Source organism: Eriocheir sinensis, chromosome 41 (assembly GCF_024679095.1).
Source record: "Eriocheir sinensis breed Jianghai 21 chromosome 41, ASM2467909v1, whole genome shotgun sequence".
Taxonomy (NCBI): Eukaryota; Metazoa; Arthropoda; class Malacostraca; order Decapoda; family Varunidae; genus Eriocheir; species Eriocheir sinensis.
This window is the reverse complement of record NC_066549.1, coordinates 5,892,276-5,905,765: the sequence shown is the minus strand read 5'-3', so window position 1 is coordinate 5,905,765 and position 13,490 is coordinate 5,892,276. Positions and strand designations below refer to the sequence as shown.

General features: G+C 42.8%; 1 long non-coding RNA gene across 1 annotated transcript in view; it reads right to left on the bottom strand.

The window, feature by feature from the left end:
* Window positions 1–3: 3 nt before the first annotated feature.
* The window catches only part of LOC127009557 (uncharacterized), a 184,705-nt gene continuing 171,218 nt past the window's right edge, over window positions 4–13,490 (bottom strand). Inside the window, exon 4 of the long non-coding RNA XR_007762054.1 lies at window positions 4–2,294. This is a non-coding gene — a long non-coding RNA (uncharacterized LOC127009557). The remainder of the gene's footprint in view (window positions 2,295–13,490) is intronic.

The following is a 13,490-nucleotide window of genomic DNA, read 5'->3' as shown; positions in this document are numbered from 1 at the left end:
AGGTGTGAAAAAACTCTAGATTTAAACTGGTAGTGTTGTGATGCCTTGCTCTGCACAAATCTACCTGTGAATTGCAAGGACAAACTTTTCCCAGGAAAAAAATTCTACAAAGTGTTCTTATACAAATCTTGGAATTACAGACCCAGTGAAGCAGTTTTCAAAGTGCCTTTTTTTTTTCTTTTTCTATGTGCAGACCCTTTCCCCAAACTGAGGCTGGAGCCTCACTCAGCTGTTAGTGCAAACTTGGAACATGTGACATTGATAGCCCAAGTGTTTCTGAAAATAATCATAATTTCTACATTTGCAACCTATCTTATCTAAGATGACTGTAAATTATGCATAATTTTTAAATAAGAGTATTGTTGGTGATGCAGATATCCTGGAGTACTTGTTTTGTCATTTGGACTCCCACCATGGGTAAACTCTATTTTAGAAAATAATCATATTTCTTCACCTAGCTTGCCTGTAACACAAGACAAATTTTATTTGCATCCTAGGATTGAGCAGTGGTTGTAGAACTACAACTTAATTTTCAAAACTAGGTAAGAAATAGTAACAGGGAGTACAAGTCAGTGACTAACATTAAATGTGTGTACCATATTTTTACTTACTGATATTTGCAGCAGTTCTGGAATCTATTTAGAAAAATAAATTTGTTTTCATACATAAGAATAAGATCATGTTTTAGTTGGAGTGGTATATAGATGCCAGTAAGAAAGGAATTGTGAAAAGTAAACATTTAATGTTATTTTCTGACACACACCATAATTCCTTTAGTTTTGAAAATAGTGTTATTAGTTGCACTAGCACTGCTTAATCCAATGTGGTAAACAATATTTCCGTCTCGTATAACAGCTGAGCTACATACAGATATAGGAATTCTTTCTGAACATGTGCGGTTGTGTTGGACATGTCAGACATGCAGCCTGCCAACAGCCAATCACCAACGTCTTTACCTACTTGCCTAGGGATCAAGTCACGGCTGGGGGAATCCAGCTGATGTGAATGGACCACAGTAGTCATCTGAGAAGATAGCACCACTTTAGTTTTTGAACAAAGTGGAACTTGCGTTAGTGGCAGTGAAAAGGATATGTGACCAATCACATCACTGTGATGTAAGAAATAGCTTTATGTAGATTCTTAACACAATAAGTTGAATAAAGACTGTATTCAATATGAAAACTCTCTTTCTCCAAATATAATTAATGCTCTAATTTATTTGTACAATTTGTAAATGCTTGTATGTAATATTTTGATAGTATAAGGAGACCAATATAAAATCATAATTCAGAAAATAAACCGAATTATTAGAAAAGGAATAAAGTTGGGACCATCATGAATTAACTAATTGGGAGAACAAGACAACAAAACTGGCCTCTGGGGAAGCCAAATGTTTAATCATTATAAAAGAAGGAGATTTATAGCACTGGTTACCTCCCAGCGGCAAATATTGATTTTATTAGCGTGCCCAGATCTTGCTCCCTACCTTCAAAAACTACTATTTTGTCATTATATGTATTTTCTGCCCGACATTAAATTTTCTTGAAAATAGAAAAAAAGTATAGACACGCCCGCACGTATTTACGCAATCACGCATGTAAACAAACACACAGACACACACACACACCTATACCTGAACTCTCAAATCTGCCATATGAAGAAAGATTGGAACGCAAAAACCTGCCAACTTTTGAACAAAGGAGAGAAAAGGGAGACTTGATAATGTTTAAGTTGATGAGAGGTATGGATAAGGTAGACAGAGAGGACTTGATGGAGAGAGAGCAAAGGAGAGGATTGAGAGGACACAACAAGAAACTGAGAAAGGGAACATGCTTGAGAGACAAAAAGAAGTACAGCTTGCCTCATAGAAGTGTGGATTTGTGGAACAGTCTGGAGGAAGAAGTGATGGAGGCGAAGAGTGTCCACCAAATGAAGGAAAGATTGGATAAAAGTAGACAAAGAGACAGGACTATCTGAGCCAAGCCCTGTATGTTACAAATAGGTAAATATTAATACACCGCTTCAGTAGCTCAATGGTTAAAGCTCTGCGCTCTCAGGTTTCACGGCCTGGCAGGCAGAGGTTCGATCCCCGCTCAGACCGGGATTTTTCCGCTGACACACACACACACACACACACTCGATAACTTGCGTGCGTGCGTGCTCTCTCACTCGCTCGCTCACATACACACAAAAAAAGAGCCCGAGGAAGCAGTACAATAGTTACCTACGACGCTGCAGCCGCCGATGGACCTGAAGGAACAGCTCATACATGGCCTCGCCCTCCGCCGACCACCCTGCAAGGCGAGCGGACATTAGAAAAGGAATCAGGTTAACATTAAAGATACGAACATGAACAGAAGAGTGAAAGTAATGGCCGGATTGTTAAACACTTCCTCGCCCAAGCACACATATTTGACAAGGCTTTCATAGGAGTTGTGGGCCTTTCCAGGGGTAGTTTAATAACCCTGGTGGTAGTTTGACCCTTCTTCTGTACCATGAACCTACAAAAACACTCATTAAAACCAGACTGATCTCCGTTTTGGCCTTTGGATATTGTTGATGTGAGAGGGAGGGTCGTCTAAGAATACCAACCTATATATAATACCCAAGGAGACTAGTAATACCCCTCCAAAGTGAACGTTAGCAGCTACCCCATGCCGAGAAGGGTGATTAAGGTGATGAATTGGGCTTCTCTTCCCTTGGGCATCTATCTTGTAACTCTCGCTATCACCCCAAGACAGAGCTAGCAGTCACCGTATAAAAGAGAGTTATTACGAAGCAGGACGCGGTGGTAATAGAGTTCTGTGCAGCGTTGCCAAATTATCGTACACACCGTATTGCTTATTCGTAGTTTCTGACTGATATCTGTAACAAAAACAAACAAACAAACATCAATAAATAACAGCTTTAACGCTAACTTTAATATTCTTTCGTTATTTGTGTAGGTAAGAGAGTTTGAGGCTTAAAAATTATAAATACAATGTGGTGAATACGATAATCTGGCAATGCTGGTTCAGTGGTTCGCGAAGTGGGCGGCTGTGGAAGGATCTGAGTGAGCGGGGAGGAAGAAGGAGACGGTAGGGGAGCGGCAGGGTGGCATTAAGAGTACCAAATAAGAAAATCTGTGTAACAAACGATATTACCTTAATCCATAACGAAATCCATAATCCATAATGTTCGTGTTTAATCCTGTTCTCAATCTGCAGCGCGCCAACCACCGAGAAAGAGGTGTGTGTGTGTGTGTGGTGGGGGGGCGCTAGGAACTCACCTGGTAGCTAAGGGGACACCAGCCTGGAAAAGTAATGGAACCACTGCATTAGACTGTCCCTCTATGCCCGTACTCAAGATCTGGGGGCCTTAGGTACTAGTTATGCAAGTAATCTATTAATCTACCCTAGGGAAAAAAGAAGAAACAGGCAAGGAAGGGTGACAGAACAAAAAAAAGCGAGTGATCAACGTTGGTGCAAGGCTGTCGATCTGCGGCGGCGAGCGTCCTACTCTTATCAGAAAGCATAGGTATTTCAATGATTACTTCCACCGCCATACCAATACAGAGTTAGCAGCTATTATACAGAAAAAGAGTTACTAGAAAAAGAAAGAAAGATGCCTATAATAAAGTATATGCCCCGCTACCTCAGGAATTACAGTCGTCAGCCTCTCTCTCTCTCTTAGGCATGATATTCCCTCCGCCATAGCAATACAGAGTTAGCAGCTACTATACAGAAAAATAGTTGCTAAAAAAAGAAAGATGCCTATTAATGAAGTATACGCCCCGCTACCTCAGGAATCACAGTCGTCAGCCTCTCTCTCTCGTAGGCATGATATTCCCACCGAGAGCGAGTCAGAGAACCAAGAAAAATCCCTCCTAACACGCAGCGCTCGGGACCACTTCTCAGGACCAACCCAACACCAGCTACTGTGAATAATGAATGATCCTCTCAGCAGCAGTCCATCTGAAATCGTTGCGTACTGGATGGACGCTCAATAGGAGGCCATAAAACACCCGCCTAGAAGTGTGCCAAGGCCTGATTTATCCCCTCGTATGTCTCGCGGCACTTTCCCTCGCGGACTAAATCGCGTTAATCGTCCTCTCCGTCTCGCGAGCAATGGACTGGCCGGGACATAAACAAGCAAGGCCCGCAGGATAGACGCAGTACCTTGGTGATTCGATGCTTGGTGTAAATAAGACAGAAAGCTAAATAAAGAGTTGATGAGGCAGACGGATATAGATGACTGGCTATATTAAGAGTTGATGAGACAGACGGATACTGATGACTGGCTTTATTAAGAGTTGATGAGACAGACGGATACTGATGACTGGCTTTATTAAGAGTTGATGAGACAGACGGATAGAGATGACTGGCTATGTTAAGAGTTGATGAGACAGACGGATAGAGATGACTGGCTATGTTAAGAGTTGATGAGACAGACGGATAGAGATGACTGGCTTTATTAAGAGTTGATGAGACAGACGGATACTGATGACTGGCTTTATTAAGAGTTGATGAGACAGACGGATACAGATGACTGGTTTTATTAAGAGTTGATGAGACAGACACATACTGATGACTGGCTTTATTAAGAGTTGATGAGACAGACACATACTGATGACTGGCTTTATTAAGAGTTGATGAGACAGACGGATACAGATGACTGGCTTTATTAAGAGTTGATGAGACAGACGGATACAGATGACTGGCTTTATTAAGAGTTGATGAGACAGACGGATAGAGATGACTGGCTATATTAAGAGTTGATGAGACAGACGGATACTGATGACTGGCTTTATTAAGAGTTGATGAGACAGACACATACTGATGACTGGCTTTATTAAGAGTTGTCAGGATGTGTGTGATGAAAATAAATACGCAGACTGCACAAGTGGTCTAATAATTACGCATATAAGGAAACGAATGGATCAGTAATTAACAAACAAAATATTAATGCATAAATAAATTCGTCTAATAATGAAATGACAGAAAAAAATAATACAGAAAATACACGTAAACTTCGGGAAAAGAAAATCGGTTGACTTATATACAGCCGTCACAGCCCTTCAACAACAACAACAACAACAACAACAACAACAACAACAACAACAACAACAACAACAACAACAACAACAGCAATAACAACAACAATATATGAAAACTCTATCTGGGCCTCGTTCTGAAACAGTTAAATGGGGCAGTGTATTACCATAGATTTTACCATAACAGTACCAAAAAAAAAAAAATAAATAAATAAAGCAAAAAATAATACTAGAGTGGAAGTTACCGTTAGTTATGATACACCTCGTCCTCGTCCTCCTCCTCGTCCTCCTCCTCCTCCTCCTTGTCCTCCTCCTCGTCCTCCGCCTGTCTGTCTGGTTTTGTCTGTGTCTGTCTGTCTGTGTTCGCGTCAGTCTGTCTTTGCTTGCCTGTCTCTGCCTCTTGCTAGGAAAAGAAGGAAGAGGAGAAGGTGGAGGAGGTGGAAAAGAAGAGGATGAAGAGGAGGAAGAAGAAATAAATATATGCATTCTCTCTCTCTCTCTCTCTCTCTCTCTCTCTCTCTCTCTCTCTCTCTCTCTCTCTCTCTCTCTCTCTCTCTCTCTCTCTCTCTCTCTCTCTCTCTCTCTCTCTCCGTCCCTCCACCTCCCTCCCTCACCCACTCCCTCACCACCTCACCCTACCCCCACTCCCTCCTTTCCTGTCTCCCCCCCCCCCCCACACTAACAAGGTTACCCGCCAGTCTCACGCGGCTAATGGCACGTCAAGAGTCTTCTTCGCGCGGGATTAGCACACCTGCGAACCCATTAAGGACCGACGGCGGCTCACCCTGATGCTGCTGCTGATGATGATGATGGTGATGATGATGATGAGGGTGGTGGGGGCAGGGGGTGGGGGGCGGGGGGGATGGTGGTATGGTGGTGATGATGGTTATGATGACGATAGAAATGGTAATTGTAGTGAAGAAGAAAAAGAAGAAGAAAAAAAAGAAGAAAAAGAAAAAGAAGAAAAAGTAGAAGAAAAAGAAGTAAAAGAAGAAGAAGAAGAAGAATTGATAGTAGTAGTAGTAGTAGTAGTAGTAGTAGTAGTAGTAGTAGTAGTAGTAGTAGTAGTAGTAGTAGTAGTAGTAGTAGTAGCACGTTGTTGTTGTTGTTGTTGCTGTCACTGTTATTGACAATATTATTTTTTTTCTCTGCTAATCATGTTGTTGTTGTTGATCTTAATATTGTTTACGCTTTTGAGATGATGGAGCTCCTGTTGTTAGTGATGTTGAGTGGCAGAGATGGTGGTGGTGGTGGTGATGATGATGCTGGTGGTGATGAGGATGGTGGTAGAAGTGGTAAGTTGTGAGTCTGTTGTTGGTGGTGATGTTATTAGTGGAGATGAGAATGGTGATGATGACGTTGGTGATAGTGAGGCTGGTGATAGTGATTGTGATGCTGCTGCTGCTTGTGATAATGATGTAACCGTTGATAAAGATGGTGATACTGACGTTGATGATAGTGATGAGGGTGGTGAAACATTGCTGGTGGTAGTGACTGTGGTAGAGGTGATGATGTTATTAGTGATGAAGTTGGTGATGGTGGTAGCTTTGGTGATGATGATAGGGTGGTGAAACATGGCTGGTGGGAGTGACTGTGGTAGTGGTGATGATTTAAGTGGTGATGATGTTATTGGTGATGAAGTTGGTGATGGTGGTAGCTTTGGTGATGATGATAGGGTGGTGAAACATGGCTGGTGGTAGTGACTGTGGTAGTGGTGATGCTTTAAGTGGTGATGATGTTATTAGTGATGAAGTTGGTGATGGTGGTAGCTTTGGTGATGATGATAGGGTGGTGAAACATGGCTGGTGGTGGTGACCGTGGTAGTGGTGATGATTTAAGTGGTGATGATGTTATTGGTGATGAAGTTGGTGATGATGGTAGCTTTGGTGATAGTGTTGAGGTGGTGAAAAATGGCCACACATAACCTTTTTTCATACAACATCACTGACACCTATACCTTGAGGGAGGGAGGGAGGGAGGGAGAGTCCGGAGAGAGGGAGAGCGCTCGGACTCCACCATCAAGCGACACAAAAACGTTTAATATCACGCGCCCTTCCCTCGGCATGCCTTCCCCCTCACCTCACCATCCCCTCCCTTCCTCCCCAATGCCTCCCTTTCGTCATGCCTCCCCTCCGTCATCCCTCCCTTTCCTCTCCCCTTCACATATTGCACCGGGGACTTGTCATTTCTCTTCCCCCTTCCATCACCACCCTCGGCCACACCACTCTCTCTATTACACGGCGTGACCTATTCGCTCTTCCTTCCTTCCTTCCTTCCTTCTCCCTCTTCACGCCTACACTTCACTCTGGACACACTTCACACTCATGCTTCGCTTCATACTTATATCCTGCAGCTTCGTAACTACATCAGAATTTTCACTTTTTTCTTGTCTCCTTGCCTACACTTCACAATTCAAAGACTTCATTTCACTACTTCTCAACTTCATTCCTCCACTTCATTCTTCCACTTCATTTCTCCACTTCATTTCTCCACTTCTCCACTTTTTGTTCCGTCCCTTTATTTCAACTTTTTACTTCACTACTCCACTTCATCCCTCCACTTCATTCCTCCACTTCATTTCTCCACTTCATTTCTCCACTTCTCCACTTTTTGTTCCGTCCCTTTATTTCAACTTTTTACTTCACTACTCCACTTCATCCCTCCACTTCATTCTTCCACTTCATTTCTCCACTTCTTCACTTTTTGTTCCGTCCCTTTATTTCAACCTTTTACTTCACCACTCCACTTCATCCCTCCACTTAATTCCTCCACTTCATTTTTCCACTTCATTTTTCCACTTAATTTCTCCACTTAATTTCTCCACTTCTCCACTTTTCATTCCGTCCCTTTATTTCAACCGTTTACTTCACTTCTCCACTTCATCCCTCCACCCCTCCTTTACTCACCTCACCCTTACATTTCACTGCCCCACTTCATACCTCCACTCCACCACCCCTTCACTTCACCCCTACGGTTCAGTCTTCCCTCCACCCCTCCACTTCACAGCCTCGTCAATACAGCAGCTTTACCGTTTGTCACCCTTTCCTTCGTCCCCTTGTCTCCATGTCAGAGCTCCCCCATTCCCCTCTCACACACACACACACACACACACACACACACACACACACACACACACAGGTACACTGGTGCTATAATAAAGTGTGGCAAACGTTCTCGAATATAAATGTTTTAGTTATACACAATACTTTCCATCTCATTTCCTCCGGAGCGCCGTTTTCTTTAATTTAAGTTAGTCCGTCACTCTCCTCGACGTCAAGTCCACATGGAACGCCCTAGAGTTCCCACTTTACCACACCTTCACACGACCTCTGCGCGTCACGAAACACATAAATTAATCCAGACCCAGAAAGGGATATACCGGCTCTGAGGATCGAACCCGTAACCGGCTAGATGGGAAAGCCACTCCGTCACCAGTCGGCCAAAGAGATACCCATCGGGCGGAGTGAGTTTGGGAGGCTCTCGGTATCAGGCATGTCGCTTCAGGGGGGAGCATCAGGTGACTACAAGCGGACTGCCGAAGGACTGAAGACTCGCGAGGGTGAAGCAAAAAAGAAGTATCTGAGAAAAACAAGTGGTAAAGAAACAACGAAGCGATTAGAACCGTAAAGAAGTTAAAGAAAAAGAATGCAAGAAGATAAAAGAAGGAGAGAAAGAAAGGACGGAGGAAAAGAAATGGAGCGTAAGAATGAATGCAGTCTCGTATGTTTTCTGGAGTGCATTAAAACTTGAAGGCGCCGAGACAGAGCGATGGAGGAAGAGAATGGAAATACGAAGAGGTGGAGGGAGAGAGAAACCCAAAAACTGAGAACTCGGAGGAAAGGTGGAGCGAAGAAGTGAATAGCGAGGACAGAAATGAAGAGGCGGAGGAAAAGGGAACCAAAAAACAAACAAGGGATGGGAGAACAGAGGAGCGAAGAGGTGGAGGAAGAGAGGAACCCCAAAAAATGAGAACTCGGAGGAAAGGTGGAGCGAAGAAGTGAATAGCAAGGACAGAAATGAAGAAGCGGAGGAAAAGGGAACAAAAAACAAACAAACAGTGATGGCAGAACAGTGGAGCGAAGAGGTGGAGAAGATAAGGATAAATAAACAAGGAAAAGGAGGAGCAAATAGTGGAGGAGGTGGAGGAAAAAAAATCGAAAAAACGAAGGTAAATAAATCATAAGACGAAGAGATGGAGGAACAAGAAACCGAAAAAGTGGAGAAGAGAGAAACAACAACAACAAAAAAAACAAGATGGTAGACTGAAGAAGGGAAGAGGTGGAGGAACAGAGGAGGAGCAGAGGAAACGAAGAGATGGAGGAAGCAAGGAGGATGGTGAAGCGGATAAAGGAAAGGGGTGGAGGAAGAAAAGTGGAGCGAAGAAAAAGAAGAGGGGAAGGGAAATGGACCAAAAGACGAATATAAGCGAGGGAACAGAGCAGATAAGAGGTGGAGAAGAGAAAAAGAAAGAAAATAAGAGACGGAAGAAGAGGGGAAACAGAGGAGAAGCGAAGAAACGAAGAGTCGAAAAAAAAAAAAAGACGAAGAGTTGGAGGGATTTAGAACGGAAGAGACGAAGAAGAAAAAACAAAAACAAAAGACGAAGAGTTGGAGGAATATAGAACGGAAGAGACGAAGAAGAAAAAACAAAAACAAAAGACGAAGAGCTGGAGGAATATAGAACGGAAGAGACGAAGAAGAAAAACAAAAACAGAGAGAAACAAGAAAGTGAAAGAACGAGGAAGGGGAAGAGGGAAAAAACAGAGGAAGAGCGAATAAACGAATCAAAGAAGAGGAGGAAAATAAACCAAAAGGAAAGAGGAGGAGAAGAAAATAACAAAGAAGCAAGGAAGAAGCGGAGGAACGAGAAACGAAGAAATGCGGAGGTGAAGGGAAAAAGAAGGAAAGAAATAGAGACAAACAAAGAAGGGGAGAGCAAAATAGATCGCGGAAGAGGATGATGAGAGGAAGATCAACGCACGGAAAAACCTGCAACACATCTTCTCCAACACTTCAACAACACTTCACTTTAGCTCCGTAAATGTTTCTCGCCGTTTACTGTGTTGCGTAGTGCTGTTCAGAGGCCCTAACTGCGCTGCCGAGTGTTGCCTGACATAACGCAGAGCTCCCGGCTTCAGTATATTGCAGTCTTCCGCCGCTGCAAACTCAAATTACACTTAAGAAAATTTGATTAAGCTGATAGCGTGAATGAGCCTTGGGAAGTTGATGAGGTCGCGGACGGAGGCGGCTTATGAAGGTTGAGAAGGAAAGGGCAGTGAGAGGGAGAGGGCAAGGGGGGTGGAGAGAGTGGGATAGGGAAGGGATGGGATAGGATAAGATGGGATGGAACTGGAAGGAAAGGGAAGGGAAAAGAGGGAAAAGGAAGGGGAGGGATAGAAAGGGAGAGAAGAAAAAAAAAGCAAAAGAAAGAGAAAAGAAAAGGGAGGGGAGGGAATATTAAGGAAGAGATGGCAAAGAAAGGGAAGGGAAGAGAAGGAAAGAGAATGGAATGGAAGGGATTGAAAAGGGAAGTGAAGAAGAAGGAAGGGACGGGAAGAGAAGGAAAGAGAAGGAAAGGAAAGGAAAGGAAAGGGAGGGAAAGGGAAGGGAAGGGAAGGGAAGAGAGTGAAAGAGAAGGGGAGAGAAGGGAAAGGAAGAGAAGGGAAGCTTAGAGAAGGGGTAAGAAAGAGAAGGGAAGGGAAGGGAAGGGAACGGACGGGAAGGGATAGGATGGAAACTTAAGGAAGGGAAAGGAAAAGAAGGAAAGGAAAGGAAAAGTGAAAGGAAAGAGAAGGGAAGAGAAGGAGCGATTTATACGGCGGAAAAATAGAAAAGAAAGACACGAAGGAAGAGAGGATGGGGACGATGATAATGAGGAGGAGGAGGAGGAGGAGGAGGAGGAGGAAGGGTAGGAAGAGAAAGTGTAGGAGGAGGAAAAATGGGAATGTGCGAGGGAATGATCTTGAAATGCATTAGTTTTATCTTTTGAAACAGACAGACACACACACACACACACACACACACACACACACACACACACACACACACACACACACACACACACACACACACACATATACCTCTCTCTCTCTCTCTCTCTCTCTCTCTCTCTCTCTCTCTCTCTCTCTCTCTCTCTCTCTCTCTCTCTCTCTCTAATGAACCCAATACATAGCTACTCCATTCTTCTGTACGTGAGAGCTTTAAGGTTGAATTAAACGAAGAACTGCAGATGTACGTCGGTGTAGGGTAACGCTATCGGTAAATTAAGTGTAAATTCGAAAGCATACGCTATATAGATGCGCGTGGCCTCGGTGCTCATCTCCGTCGCACTGAACTAGCTAAAAAGATTAATCGAGTGTCATACGAAGGGGGTGAAATTCTACAAAATAAGTAATACCAACACCACTACATACCATCTGTTCTTCCTCTTTTCCTCCTCTTCCTCCTCCTTACCTTCCTCCACTTCCTCGTCCTCCTCCTCCTCCTCCTCCTCCTCGTCCTCGTTCTCGTCCACCTCCACCTCCACCTCCACCTTCACCTCCACCTCTTCCTCCACCTTCTCCTTCTCCTCCTCCTCTTGCGTCCCCTCATTCCCTCCTCCTCCTCCTCTTCTTCCTCCTCCACCGACACTTTCATCCGGGGATCGGCTGAGACAGGGACTGATGCGAAGTCGTTTTTAGTTAACTGTTGTTCGATCGTTTAATCTTCAGAGCAGGACAAAAACTTTACTTGGTTTGGTTTCTGAAATCTTTGTGGGCCTGTGTGGAGTAATGCTTTGCAACTGACGGTTTTGTTTTCTTTCTATATGTTAATGCATGCACCTGTCTATGTGTCTCCGTTCATCTCTTAAATTCATCCAGCCATTGATCAGTTCGTCAATGAGTCAATCCGTCAATCAGTTACTCAATCGGTCAGCTAATTAATAAATCAGTTGATGAATCAGTCAATTATTCAATAATTCAATCAATCAATATGTTAATCGGTCATAAAATCTCAATTAGCCAATCGATTGGTCAATCAGTCAGTCAACCAGCCAATCAATTTATTAGTCAACCAGTCAATCAGCTAATTAGTCCGTCAATAAATTAATTAGTCAATCAGTCAATCAATTAATTAGTCAATCAGTCAATCAATTAATTAGTCAATCAGCCAATCAATTAATTAGTCAATCAGCCAATCAATTAATTAGTCAATCAGCCAATCAATTAATTAGTCAATCAGCCAATCAATTAATTAGTCAATCAGCCAATCAATTAATTAGTCAATCAGTCAATCAATTAGTCAATCAGTCAATCAATTAATTAGTCAATCAGCCAATCAATTAATTAGTCAATCAGTCAATCAATTAATTAGTCAATCAGTCAATCAATTAATTAGTCAATCAGTCAATCAATTAATTAGTCAATCAGCCAATCAATTAATTAGTCAATCAGTCAATCAATTAATTAGTCAATCAGTCAATCAATTAATTAGTCAATCAGTCAATCAATTAATTAGTCAATCAGTCAGTCAATTAATTAGTCAATCAGTCAATCAATTAATTAGTCAATCAGCCAATCAATTAATTAGTCAATCAGTCAATCAATTAATTAGTCAATCAGTCATTCAATTAATTAGTCAATCAGTCAATCAATTAATTAGTCAATCAGTCAATCAATTAATTAGTCAATCAGTCAGTCAATTAATTAGTCAATCAGCCAATCAATTAATTAGTCAATCAGTCAATCAATTAATTAGTCAATCAGTCAATCAATCGGAAAATTGGTGAACAGATTAATCAGCCAGTTGTTCAGTCAGCCATTCGGTCAGGCAACACTATCCCTTTGAGACTCTTGTTCTCCATTTCTGAGCAATTCTTTTGATTTTTTTGTGTGTGTTTTGCCCTTGACTGTCTCACGGCGCTGTAAAAAAAAATATGTAAAAAGTTTTTGGCCTCCTTTGAGAAAGCAGCCTCTCATCTTTTTACGCAGGCAGTGCATTTGACTCCTGGAGCAGCCGAGGGGGTGAGGAGGCGCCGCGTCCCCTGGCAATGCTCGCACCCTTGAAAGTCGCTCCGCCGTGATGTGGGCTTATTATACATCCATTTTTTAACATTACTTTTAGATCCTATTTAGTTTTATTGACAAAGCAAACGAAACAAACGTTGAGAAACTGAGAATAGGTGGAATACATTTAGAAAGGCACTCAACCTTGAAACGAGGCACATAAAAATGTCTCGCTCGCTCGCTCGCACCCCCTGACCTTATTTTGTCCCCTCTGTCCTTGTGTTGTAACGGTGGCCCTGCTCTCTCTCTCTCTCTCTCTCTCTCTCTCTCTCTCTCTCTCTCTCTCTCTCTCTCTCTCTCTCTCTCTCTCTCTCTCTCTCTCTCTCTCTCTCTCTCACACACACACACACACACACACACACCCCACCCACACACACTCACAGATACATACTGGAAAAATCAGGCAGACACAG